Source organism: Loxodonta africana, chromosome 4 (genome assembly GCF_030014295.1).
Source record: "Loxodonta africana isolate mLoxAfr1 chromosome 4, mLoxAfr1.hap2, whole genome shotgun sequence".
Classification (NCBI taxonomy): Eukaryota; Metazoa; Chordata; class Mammalia; order Proboscidea; family Elephantidae; genus Loxodonta; species Loxodonta africana.
Genome location: NC_087345.1, coordinates 40,381,367 through 40,395,463, shown reverse-complemented (window position 1 = coordinate 40,395,463; position 14,097 = coordinate 40,381,367). Strand labels below are relative to the sequence as shown.

At 39.5% G+C, this 14,097-nt stretch overlaps 1 pseudogene; it reads right to left on the bottom strand.

Annotated features, from left to right (window-relative positions):
• The window catches only part of LOC135231180 (26S proteasome non-ATPase regulatory subunit 10-like), a 95,519-nt pseudogene that overhangs the window by 43,897 nt on the left and 37,525 nt on the right, over positions 1-14,097 (bottom strand).

Below are 14,097 nucleotides of genomic sequence, written 5' to 3'. Positions count from 1 at the left end.
CTGTATGAGATATTCAATGAGCTAAAAGATTATCCAGAATGTGAACAGGGTGCCTAAACTCATTTCCACCAATTTTCTCTGGTTTTGGGCAGCAATTAAGAACAGGGGAGCCAGGATTTTAATGTGATGTTATGGGCCATACAAAGGAAGCTGCTTGAGGCAGCGGAACTTTCTGTAGCCTGGTGACCTCTGTCTTAATTTCACCAAATTTGTTCAAAGTCACTAATGTCCTCTACATGGCTGAATCCAATGGTCAATTCTCAGATCTCATCTTATTTGGCCTGTCAGCAGCATTTAATGCCACTAATCACTCTATTCTCCTTGATGTAGTTACTTTACTTGACTTCTAGCCTACCATAATTTTCTGACATTCTTTTACTTCATTTTGGCTAGTCAGTCCCAGTCTTCTTTGCTTATCCTTATTATTTCCCTGACCTCTTAATTGTGGAGAACCCCTGTACTCAGTCACTGAATTATTTTCTTCTCCACCTTTACAGTCACTCTTCTAGTGATCTCATATAGACTCATAACTTTCAATTATTTCTGCACTATTACGACTTCTACCCTAAAATCCAAAACCAAGTATCCAACATCTAAACAGCTCCATGTGGATATCTAATAGATATTTCAAACTTAATATTTGCAAAATCAAACTCCAGTTGTTTTCATTAAAACTTGTCCTACCCTGTAGTCTTTCCCATGTCAGTAAATGGAAATTCCACCCTTCAGTTATTCAAATAAAAAATCTTGAAGTCATCGTTGACTCCTCTGCTTCAGTTATCTAAAGCTGCAAAACAAACCACCCTAAAACTTAATAGCGTAAAGCATTTATATTTTGCTCATGAATCTGAATTGTGGGTGGGACTTAGCAGAGATAGCTCATGTCTGTTCTACTTAGCAGCAGTTAAAGCAATCAACTACTAACCAAAAGGTCAGCGGTTCAAAACTACCAGCGGCTCCTTGGGAGAAAGATGTAACTGTCAGCTTCTGTAGAGATTTACAGCCTCAAAAACCCTATGGGGTAGCTATGAATTGGAATGGCATCGATGGCAGTGGGTGGGTGGGGTAGTTTAAAGGCTGAGAGCTCACTCTCATGTCCGGCGCTTGGGCTTGGTGAACCCCAAAAGTCACATGTTGCAAGAAAGAAAAAGAGAAAGAGTGAGAGAGAGAACAATGTGGAAGCTATATGTCTTAGATTGAATTGTGTCCCCCTAAAATATCCATCAACTTAGCTGGGCCATGAGTCCCAGTATTGTGTGATTGTCCACCATTTTATGTGATTTCTCTATGTGTTGTAAATCCTATCACTATAATAAAATGAGATGGATTAGTGGCAGTTATATTGATGAGATATATAAGATTAGATAGTGTCTTAAGCCAATCTCTTTAAGATATAAAAGAGAGAAGCAAGCAGAGAGACATGGGGGCTTCATACCACCAAGAAAGCAGTACCAGGAGCAGAGTGGGTCCTTTGGACTCGAGATTCCTGCACAGAGAGGCTCCTTAAACAAGGGGAGATTGATGACAATGACCTTTCTCCAGAGCTGGCAGAGAGAGAAAGCCTTGTCCTGGAGCTGATGCCCTGAATTTGTACTTGTAGCCTACTAGACAGTGAGCAAAAAAATTTCTCTTTGTTAAAGCCATCCACTTGTAGTATTTCTGTTATAGAAGCACTAGATGACTAAGACAGTATATTACCTTTTCTAACCCAATCTCTGAAGTCACATTCAAACTCCTTATTCCTCTGTCTGGAACATTCTTCCCCTAGATAACCACAGGGTTAGCTCTCTCCCTTCCTTCTGATCTTTACTTAAATGTTGCCTTCTTAAGAAAGCCATTCCTAACCACCATATTTAAAGTTGCAACCCCCACCTTCAACACTTTCTATTCTTCTCCCCTGTTTTCTCCATAGCACTTATCGGCGTCTAATACTATTCGTATTTCATTTACTTCCTTCATTGTCTATCTCCTCACTAGAATGTAAGTTCCATGAAGACACTGATCATGTTTTTTTCACTGCTGTATCCTCAGTATTTGGAATCCCATTGCCGTCGAGAAAATTCCAACTCAGAGCAACCCTATAGGACAGAGTGGAACTGCCCCATAGGGTTTCCAAGGCTGTAAACTTTTTGGAATCAGACCATCACATCTTTCTCCTGCAGATCGGCTGGTGGATTAGAACCCGCCAAACATTCCAACCTTTCAGTTGGCAGCAGAGCACTTAACCACTGCTGTACCAGGGCCCCTTAGTAGCTGAAACAGTCCCTGGCATATACCAAAAAAAAAGACCAAACCCAGTGCCATTGAGTCTATTCTGACTCATAGCGGCCCTGTAGGACAGAGTAGAACTGCCCCATAGAGTTTCCAAGAAGCACCTGGCAGATTCGAACTGCCGACCCTTTGGTTACCAGCTGTAGCACTTAACCACTACGCCACCAGGGTTTCCACTCTGGCATATTGTAAACAATAAAAATGGATTAAGCAAATGAACAAATTCACCATATCTATCATCCAATAGGTAAGTGATTTTTATTTTAAGCATTTTGGTGGTAATCACTATGGGGACATAGAATGACCATAACAGCAAACACGGACAAGTTACAAAAGTCTTAGAACCTGATAATGATTTTGTTGCCTTTCTTCCTGATTTATACATCCTGACTTCCCACTGAGAGGGTTACCTGAAATGTCAATGACCCTAGCTTTTTCTACTAGAGCACTGGAGTTTGATTTCTGACCCCTCTCCACAACCTCGACTTTAGGCAGAGGAGAAGCATGCCCCTATGTTCAGGAAGTCCTTTCTTTATCACAAAAATAATTAAGAAACACACTAGGCGCTGTATGCCAAATTGAGTAATTTGCATCTCTGGCCACCCACAGAGATCAGGGAAACACCTTTTCTGTCTCTCATGAGAATAATCTCTCTTGGGAGTTTTCTCACATCCTTCAAGAGCAAGAAATATAAATGAATATATTTTCTGTTATTAAAGCCTGTCCCCAGCACTTTTCCAATGGCTAGGATAATACCCAGAATGCAGCCCTGCAAGATTCCATTTACATCAACCTTCAAGCTCCAGAGCAGAATATAACCACAGGTTTTCCTATCCCTTCCCATGTTCTTTCCTGTAACTTCAAATTAAAACATAGGCCCCAGGAACTTTTGCGAAGCTTCTGTGGCAGCACAAATCTAATGGTGCTGTATCATTTTTGAACATTGCTTTTTGAAAAATGCCATCCATTAGTCCAAATGGAATCTTTGTCCAAACCAGGCTGAAGGACAACTCATTTTGTTGTGAGTAGAATTAAGAGCAATAAACCTGCAGCCCTGGTAAAACTCATACGTTATTTTTCCTTTGTTCAAACAGATTTTCATAGACAAAGACTATATTTTTCTATGAGGGTTTATGTTCCCAGCTACGGTACAGTTGACAAGGATAAACACAGGTTAGTTAATCATTATTTCCTGCCATTTCCTGATTATTATGATCCACTAAAATTTATTAACAAGATTAAGTAAGGTGTGCAAAAGAAAACCAAATAAGAATGTAAAATGATGATGTTTAACCCGCCAACACCAGGGCATGGACTTCTACTAACCAGTTGCTATTGAGCCAGCTCCAACGGATATGACATCATGCCTGCTCTCTACTGGGTTTTTGGTGGCTGATTTTTTGGAAGTAGATTGCCAAGCCTTTCTTTTGAGATGCCTCTGGTGGACTCAAACCTCAAGCACATTAATTGTTTGCACCACACAAGAACTTCAGGTTTCTACTAGTGAGTGTAGATCCCCACGTAATTTATCACACATGCAGCCCCAGTCTCCCTAATTAATACCCTCAAACATTTGTGAATGGACTAAGATTAAGGTAAATATCAAGAAAACTGATTCTTAGGGGCTTCTGACCCAAACTTTGATTTTGTTAGAAGCATGATATCACTCTCTGAATGTTTCCGATTTGACCACCATTTCAAATTTAGCAACCTTTTTTGGTCACCCTTTGTGTTGGTGCTCACCCTTAAGCATAAACCTGGCCACTTTCCTGCCTTCCTGGTGTGGGTGGAGTAGGGGAAGTGGTAAGACATTTAACTATTCTCCAGAAACCACCACCTATAGCGAAGAGGCAAGTATATTAGGGTTGGAGGAAAGAGAGAGATGAATTCAAAATGGGTTGGTGGGGAGAGGGCAGTTTCTGAGAGCAGATGGGATAAGGAGGATGGCCAAGCCTTTCATAGACACTGATTGATTCATGCATTACTTATTTAGTGTGTTTTATGCTAGGTACAGGGGATACAACGGTGAATAAAACTGATCTCTTCACTCTTAGAGCTTAAAGTAAAGTAAGGGAGACAGCTCTTAAATAATCCCACTAATATGTGTACAGTTATGAACTATGCACTTTTTTGTACTGGGCTATGATGGTGTTTATACTGACCTAACATAATTTTTTTTTTTTTTTTTAATATAAGGTGAGTGGGAGGAGTGACAGCTCATGGAAGTCTTCCCTGAGTAAGTAATTTTGGAGTGAGAGCTGGAGAATGAGGGACAATTACCCCACCAGGTGCACCTTGGAAACAAGCTGGGGTGGGGGTGGGGTGCTGCTGGCAAAAGCCCTGTGATGGGAGTGGTCACAGAGTTCAATCAACAGAAAGGAGGCCTGCTTGGCTGGAACACAAGGAGTCAGAGACGGAGCAAAGATCAGCAGCAAGGAAAGTGTGGGTGTGTCCAGGAAATGATACTACACTACCCTAGCAGGATACAGACTGAACTGAAAATAATGGAGGCCCTTCACATTCTCGAAGAATATGCAAAGCAGGCTGAGGATTTTGAACTATATTCTCTAAAAAAAAAAAAATATTCTCTAGGCAACAAAAATTATTATAGGCACATAATGACAGGGTCAGCTCTGTTTAAGGTTGGTTGTTCTAGAAGCAATGTGAAAACTAATTTTAGGGACATGGGGAAGTTGGGAGAGCCCTTGAAGAAAAAGATAATAACTAGGAGAAAATCATAATAGCCAAGTAAGAGACAGTAAGATCCTGAACTAGGGCTTGTTGTTGCTGCCATCCTTGAGTCAATTCCAACTCACAGCGATCTCATGTGTTACAGAGTAGGACTACTCCATGGGTTTTCTTGGCTGTAATCTTTATGGAAGCTGGTTGCCAGGCCTTTCTTCTGCAGAATACCTGGGTGGGTTCCAAGAGCCAGCCTTTAGGTTAATAACCAATCATGAACCACTTGCAGTGGGAACCAAAAGAACAGAATTGGTATAGAGACACTGCAGAGTAGAATCAACTAACCTGGTGCCTACTTGGATGTAAATATGAAGGGGAGAGAGAGTAAGAAAGAGAGAAAGAAATACCATAGATGACTTAAAAGGTTTGAGCTTGAAACTTACATTAAGGGGAGGAAAAGGACATCAGTATCAGAGTTTGTGAATACGAAGAGTCAGACTCTTTGGAGATGTCATATCTGTTTCAGATATGCTATAATGGCATCTGGAAACCCTGGTGGCATAGTGGTTAAGCACTATGGCTGCTAACCAAAAGGTCAGCAGTTTGAATCCAGCAGGTGCTTCTTGGAAACTCTATGGGGCAGTTCTACTCTGTCCTATAGTCGGAATAGACTCAACGGCAATGGGTAATGGGATAATGGCATCTGGGATAGAAAAAACAACTACTCCTGATTAACCTGGCATCCTTCAAAATTTGTTTTTGAAGACAAGGGTACACATCTGCCAGACACTATTGTATATACTTAAGATACAATAAAAGTTAGACCAAATTTCTGCCTTCATGGAATATGATTTGCATATGAAAGGTAGTTTGCAAAAAAAAAACATAGGAACCCTAAGGTTACATCGTTAATCCAAAAATAAACCATGAACAAGTGACATACAGGCTGGCTACAGTCCAAGGAGTTGGCCACTACCTGATATCAAATTCACAAAGTATAGCTTTGTGAAGGTTAAGTTTCTCCTCTCAGAATACACATTAGAATGCAAATTCAAATCACCAACTATCATCAAAGGGGGAGGTAGAATTTAAAGGCTCCTTGTGAATTTCATCCAAGAATTTAGAGGACACAGCAAAGGACAGGACAAATAATAGATCCTTATTCTTTGGAAAAGAGAAAGAAGACATAGGAAAGTCCCACTAGCAAGGATACTTAAACATCTTGGCTCTTCATCAGCACTCAGAAGGCATATTGAATTTCAGGAAAAATAATAAACCTTCTCAGCCATTTTTACTTCCAAATAAGTGCCCAAAATATCTCATACTAATAGAGTAGCAAGAGTGCTAGGACTCTCAAGCCTAATTGTTTTTGAAAACGAACAAATAATAGATAAAATGCAATATATTAACTAAAATTATCTTCAAAACAAATGACCAAGAAAATATCATTAATGGCTAGAAATAAGAATGGGATCTGACACCAAAAATAAATAAATTTGATTAATTCAAAAGCTAAAACTAAACATGGATATATATATATGTTGTTAGTTGCCATTGAATCAATTCTGACTCCTGGCAACCAACATAATACAGAGTAGAACTGCACCATAGGGTTTTCAAGACTGTGACCTTTCAAAAGATTGCCAGGCCTGTCTTCCAAGGTGCCTCTGGGTGGGTTCATACTGCCAACCTTTCAGCTAGTAGTCAATCGCTTTACCTTTTGTGACTCTCAAGGTGTTTAAAAAAAAAAAGAAAATGATTAAAGCTAAGTTGTTTGTAACATGCAGTTTGTCAAAAAACCTGATCTATCTAACTAGGTGATTCTAAAGTTCTCTTGGGAGAGTAAATGTGAGAGAACAGCCAAGAAAATGTTGAAAAACGATTTTAATGAGGGGGATTTAATTATGAACACTACTTTAAATCTACAATAATTAAAAACAGTGCAGATTAGACAAGCAGATCAATGAAATCAAATGGAATCCAGTCATAGACCCGAGCAGGGGAATTCACTGACTAAAAGTTCATTTCCAACCAGTTGCGAAAGGATTGATTAGTGCCTACATAAATGGTGTCACAATATTGAGCAACCCACTTAGAAAAACAAAGTATGGTCTCCTCAGGAAAGTAACACTTTGACTCCATTGATTTGGCCCCAAGAGGTTTTTCTGCTCTGTGTTTATCAATACATAATTTTACCAACACGGATGATCTTTCCTTGAGAATATATTTTCAGACACTAAACAAATTTATTTTTTCTTTGATCAACTTCCTATAAAGCATAATTAAAACATTATTCCCATTTCCATTTTTTATCTTATTAAAATTATTTTCGTTGAGACCAAGATCTTTCATGTAACTTATAGTTCATAGCAAAGTTTTTGTTCTTATCAAATCTTATCAGTTTAAAGCTTTTGCCACTTAGTTTTCTTCTATGTCCATTGTTTTTATCAAGTTATATTTTTCCCAAGTCAAATATTGCAGTTATGAATTTGTGAAAATGTTATTTTTCTAGAGATGACTAGTTACCAACCAATTATATTGGGTTTATTTTTAACCGTCAGCTTTAATATGTGTTACAAGCAATAATATCTATTTCAAATGTGAATAAAAAACTTATAAACAAAAGTGAAAGTGATGACCCTCATGAAATTCTAGGCTGACCCTATTGTCCCACCACGTGTCTGTCAGTTTGTGGTACTGTGGTGGCTCCTATGTTGCTGTAATACTAGAAGTTTTGCCACCAATATTTCAAATATCAGCAGGGACACACCTGGTGGATGGGTTTCAGTTGAGGTTCCAGACTATGACAGACTAGGAGGAAAGACTTGGTAGCCTACATCTGAAAAAAATGGCAATAAAAACCTTATGAACACCTGCAGAACATTGTCCGATATAGTGCTGAAAGATGAGCCCCTCAGGTTGTAAGGCGCTCAGATATGACTGGGGAAAAGCTGCCACCTTAAAGAAGGGTTGACCTTAATGGGTAGAGTCAGGTTTTCAGGACCTTCGTTTGTCACTCTGGCATGACTCAAAATGGGAAGAAATAGCTGCAAACATCCATTAATAATCAGAAAGTACGAATCTAGGAAAATTGGAAGTCATCAAAAATGAAATGGAATGCATGAGCGTCCATATCCTCAGCGTTAATGAGCTGAAAGGGACTGATATTAACCATTTGAAATCAGACAATCATGTGGTCTACTATGTTGGGAATGAAAAATTGAAAAGGAGTGGTGTCACGTTTGTTGAGAAGAACATTTCAAGATCTATCATGAAGTGCAACACAGAGATAGGATAATATCCATATGCCTACAAGGAAGACCAGTTAATATGGCTATTATCCAAATTTACACACCAACCACTTAGGCCAAAGATGAAGAAATTGAAGATTTTTACCAAATTCTATAGTCTGAAATTGATCAAACATTCAATCAAGATGCTTTGATAATTACTGGAAATTGGAATGCGAAAGTTGGAAACAAAGATGAAGGATCAGTAGCTGGAAAATACGGCCTTGGTGATAGAAACAATGCCGGAGATCACATGATAGAGTTTTACAAGACCATCGAATTTCTTCATTGCAATTACCTTTTTCAACAACATAAATGATGACTCTGCACATGGACCTTGCTAGATGGAATACATAGGAATCAAATTGACTACATCTGTGGAAAGAGATGGTAGAAAAGCTCAATATCATCAGTCAGAACAAGGCCAGGGGCCGACTGCAGAACACACCATCAACTGCTCATATGTAAGTTCAAGAGGAAGTTGAAGAAAATTAGAACAGTTTATGAGAGCCAAAGTATGACCTGACTATATCCCACCTGAATTTAGAGACCATCTCAAGAATATATTTGACTCGTTGAACACTAACAACTGAAGACTAGATGAGTTGTGGAATGACATCAAGAGCATCATACATGAAGAAAGCAAAAGGTCATTAGAAAAACAGGAAAGAAAAAAATAAAATGGATGTCAGAAAAGGCTCTGAAAGTTGCTCTTAAACATCAAGTAGCTAAAGGAAACGAAAGAAATGGTGAAGTAAAAGAGACAAACAGAAGATTTCAAAGGGCAGTTCAAGAAGACAAAACAAAGTATCAAAATGAAGTGTGCAAAGACCTAGAGTTAGAAAACCAAAGGGGAAGAACACTCTCGGCATTTCTCAAGCTAAAAGAACTGAAGAAAAAATTCAAGCCTCGAGTTGCAATATTGAAGGATTCTATGGGGAAAATACTAAACAATGCAGAAAGCATCAAAGAAGATGGAAGAATACAGAGTCACTGTACCAAGAAGAATTGGTGGACTTTCTACCATTTCAGGAGGTAGCATATGATCAAGAATTGGTGGTACTGAAGAAAGAGGTCCAAAACACATTGAAGGCACTGATGAAAAACAAGCCTCCAGGAATTGACAGAATACCAATTGAGATGTTTCAACAGACAGATGCAGAGCTGGAAGTGCTCACTCGTCTATGCCAAGAAATTTGGAACAGAGCTACCTGGCCAACTGACTGAGGGAGATCCATATTTGTATTCATTCCAAAGAAAGATGGTTCAACAGAATGTGTGAATTATCAAACAATATCACTTATATCACACACAACTAAAATTTTGCTGAAGGTCATTCAAAAGTGGCTGCAGCAGTACATTAACAGGGAACTGCCAGAAATTCAAGCCAGATTCAGAAGAGAATGTGGAACCAAGGATATCATTGCTGATGTCAGATGGATCCTGGTGGAAAGCAGAGAATATCAGAAAGATGTTTACCTGTGTTCTACTGACTACGCAAAGACATTTGACTGTGTGGATCATAACAAATTATGGATAACATTGTGAAGAATGGGAATTCCAGAACACTTCATTGTGCTCATGAGGAAGCTGTGCACAGATTAAGAGGCAGTCGTTTGAACAGAACAAGGGTACACTGCATGGTTTAAAGTCAGGACAGGTGTGTGTCAGGGTTATATTCTTTCACCATACCTATTCAATCTGTATGCTGAGCAAATAATCCAAGAAGCTGGAGTCATGAAGAAGAACAAGGCATCATGATTGAAGGAAGACTCATTAACAACCTGCAATATGCAGATGATACAACCTTACTTGCTGAAAGTGAAGAGTACTTGGAGCAATTATTGATGAAGATCAAAGACCACAGCCTTCAGTATGGATTACACTTCAACATAAAGAAAACAAAAATCCTCACAAGTGAATCAATAAGCAACACCACATAAATGGAGAGGAGATTAAATTTGCCATGGATTTCATTTTGAAATCAACACCTATGGAAGCAGCAGTCAAGAAATCAGGCGACACATTGTGTTTGGCGAATCTGCTGCAAGAGATCCCTTTAAAGTGTTAAAAAGCAAAGGTGTCACTTTAAGGACTAAGGTTCACCTGACCCAAGCCATGATGTTTTCAATTGCCTCGTATGCATGTGAAAGCTGGACAATGAATAAGGAAAATGAAGAATTAATGCCTTTGAATTATGGTGTTGCTGAAGAATATTGAATATGCCATGGACTGCCAGAAGAACAAACAAATCTGTCTTGGAAGAAGTACAGCCAGAATGCTCCTTAGAAGTAAAGATGATGAGACTTCGTCTCACATAATTTGGAGATGTTATCAGGAGGGACCGATCCCTGGAGAAGGACATCAAGCTTGATAAAATAGAGGGTCAGCGGAAACAAGGAAGACCCTCAATGAGATGGATTGACACAGTGGCTGCAACAATGGGCTCAAATATAGCAAAGATTGTAAGGATCGTGCAGGAACAGGCAGTGTTTCGTTTTCGTGTACATAGGGTCACTATGAGTCGGAATTGACTCAACAGCACCTAACAACAAAAACAATAACCCTATTGTCCAAGATTGGTGTATGCTAAGGAGAACTCGGTTGTTCCACAGCATTCTCAGTATTTATAACTGGTGCCATAACACCCATACGATTGGCAGAGAAAAGAAAAAATAGTGGAGTCAAAACATTCTACATCTGACACTTACGTCACAATTTACACACCAATAATTCCAGGTGGATTTGAAATTGTACAAAAAGCACAAATAAAAAAAGGATTGGAAAAAATGGAGCAGAATTTGTTTCATAATCTTAGAGCAGAAACAAAATCTTTCTCTGCCTAACACAAAACTCAAAAGTCATAAGGGAAGTTTGAGTGCTTTTACCCATCCCAGATGAACCATAACTCTAGATATTTTCAGATATTCCATCAAGGGAGATCTTGGGGCCTAAGAGTCGGGGTTTCTCGTTATGAGAAGGAGTGGGAGTTAACAGTTGATTAATAACAGATGTAGGTGGGGCCAATGGTTATTTCACAGGTCTGTGGAAAATGTTTGTGATATTGGAGTTTTTAGATTATTTTTAAATACATTATCCTTACAAATGGAATACCTGATTGTGATAAAAACACTTTATCATTATAAATGTAATATAATACATAATCGCATTAAAACAAACCAACAAGTTTAGTACAAAGTAAAAGGGCTCATCACTCCCAAAAATACTTACAGAGAAAACCACTATTGACAGTTTAATGAGTGCAGGTTTTTTTTTTTTTTTTTAATGCCTATGTAACACACTCTTAGAAAATCTGGTGGGGTAGTGGTTAAGAGCTACAGCTGCTAACTAAAAGGTCAGCAGTTCGAATCCACCAGGCACTCCTTGGAAATCCTATGGGGCAGTTCTACTCTGTCCTATAGGGCCATTATGAGTCGGAATCAACTCTACAGCAACAGGTATCAACAGGTACAGGTAATACACTCTCAGATCCTATTTATCTCATACATGTAATTTTTTTTTTAATGGAGTCACATTAGACAGAGTTGGTCTATCTAGTTTCATGCATTTATATGGTGTCTGTACATGCCTAGGTACTGTTAAGTGAGAGAGAAAAGTACAAGGTTACTATCATACTGGTGCTTTTAGAACTTTAAAAAAAAAAAACCTTTTTTTTCTCTTTGATATAAAAGAAATACACATTCTTCTAGGAAATAAAGAAGAGCACAAAGAAGGGAACAGTCTCCCATACTCCACCGTGCAGACCGAACCTCTGTTGATTTTTGATGCAGTGTGTATATCAGAACAGCAATGCCCAATAATCTTGCTAAAGCCAGAGTTCCAAAGGAAGGTTCCAGTCCCATAAGATGAAGTAGAGTGGGTAGGAAGTTGTAGACTCTGTACCCAGTCCCCCCTGATAAACAGGATGAGGAAAAAGCAAAACTGTGGTCAGTGGCTTTTGTTCAAAAACACACCATTTGAATTAACAAAGGCAAAGCTCAGGGCAGAAATACGGAGACCAGCTGTGTAATGGGCTAATTCATTTCTATTGGCTCAGATAAGCTTGCAGTCTTGGACTGTGAACCCAACACAAAGAATTGGCAGAAGGAGCCTGGAAAGTGAGAATGTCACAGGTAGAGGCTTTATCATCAGATCCCTCCTCATTGTCTGGTTTGCCTTTATTTGTCTTGTTAGGAGTCCTTGGGTGGTGTAACTGGTTAGCACACTTGGCTGCTAACCTAAAAGTTGGAGATTCGAGTCCACCCAGAGGCTTCTCAGAAAAAAAGCCTGCCTATCCACTTCAAAACTGGCCATTGAAATGAGTTTCTTTATGTGGCCGTTTGCCTTGGTTCTTTGGAAAAACAGCTTGAGAGATTTTCCCCTAAGCCCTGAAGAGTGACCTTTGCCCTATTTTTCTGTTCAGCAGGGTTTGTTATTTTTTTTTCCAGGTTACCATTTCCTGGGTAAGCTGTAAACAACTTGATTTGATACTTTTTGCCTGGCTCTGGGTTGCAGCCTGCCCTGTGATTGGTATGAACCTTGCAGGGATTAGTCAATAGACTATGCAAATCAAGTGACTATAGACCATGCAAATGAAGTGTCTATAGCCTACTATGCAAACAAAGTGTCTGTGGCCTACTTAGAGGGAATTGGTCAGTTTGTGGCCCCCCACTGGGAGAGATGCTATCTTGAAATTGACAAGGAGTTGTAGATATAAGCAGCCAACCCCACAGAGGTTTTTCAGATGAGACAGAAAAAAGCAGGAAGAAGCAGAAGAAAGAAAGAAGAGAGAAGAAACAGATAGTGGCGGCAAGGAACCTCCTAAAAGAGCTGTAACACAGGTCAGATGCTCTAACACTGAAGACAGTGAGAGGCTGGAAGGGTCCCAGTAGCAGTGCTGGTGCCAACAGCCCCAGAAGGGGCCCTGCAGCAAAGGTGGCTGTGACAGATGGCAGAGCCAAGAGGAGCCTGTCCTCAGGGGGCTGAAAGGAGTCTTGTCTTCAGGGACTGAGAGGAGGCTGCACAGCAAAGAGGAGCTGAAAGTGCTGTCCTGGACTGAAGATGGGAGACTTTGCCAACGTGCTTTCTGATCCTTATCCCAAGTTATACCCTGTTACTTCCTTAATAAACCACTTAATTGTAAGTATGATCTGTGACTTCTGTGTGGCCATTGCAACAGACTATCAACCCCAGAAGAGATATAGAGAATATTGAAAATACCATGGACTGCGAGAAGAACAAACAAATCTGTCTTGGAAGAAATACAACCAGAATGTTCCTTAGAATCCAGGATGACAAGACTTGGTCTCATATACTTTGGACATGTTATCAGGAGGGATCAGTCCCTGGAGAAGGACATTATGTTTGGTAAAGTAGAGGGTCAGCAAAAAAGAGGAAGATCATTGATGAGATGGATTGACACAGGGGCACTAACACAGCAACAATTGTGAGGAGGGCAGAGGACCGGGCAGTGTTTCCTTTTGTTGTACATGGGATTGCTATGAGTCGGGACCGACTAGATGGCACCTAACAACCACAAGCACACACTCTATAGCCCCACAAAGAGTTTAAAGCAAGGAGCAAACTCTATCTGTAAAGGCCCAGATAGTAAATATTTTTAGGCTTTGCAAATCATAGTCTCTGTTGCAAATACTCAGCTCTGCTGTGTAGCACAAACCTGTTACCTGTTGCTGTCAAGTCGATTCCAACTCATAGCGATCCTATCCCATAAAAGCAGCCATAAACAATATATAAATAAACAAGTGTGACAACGTTCCAATAAAACTTTACTTACGGACACTGAAATTTGAAATTCATGAAATTTTGATGCATGTCACAAAATATTCTTCTTTTG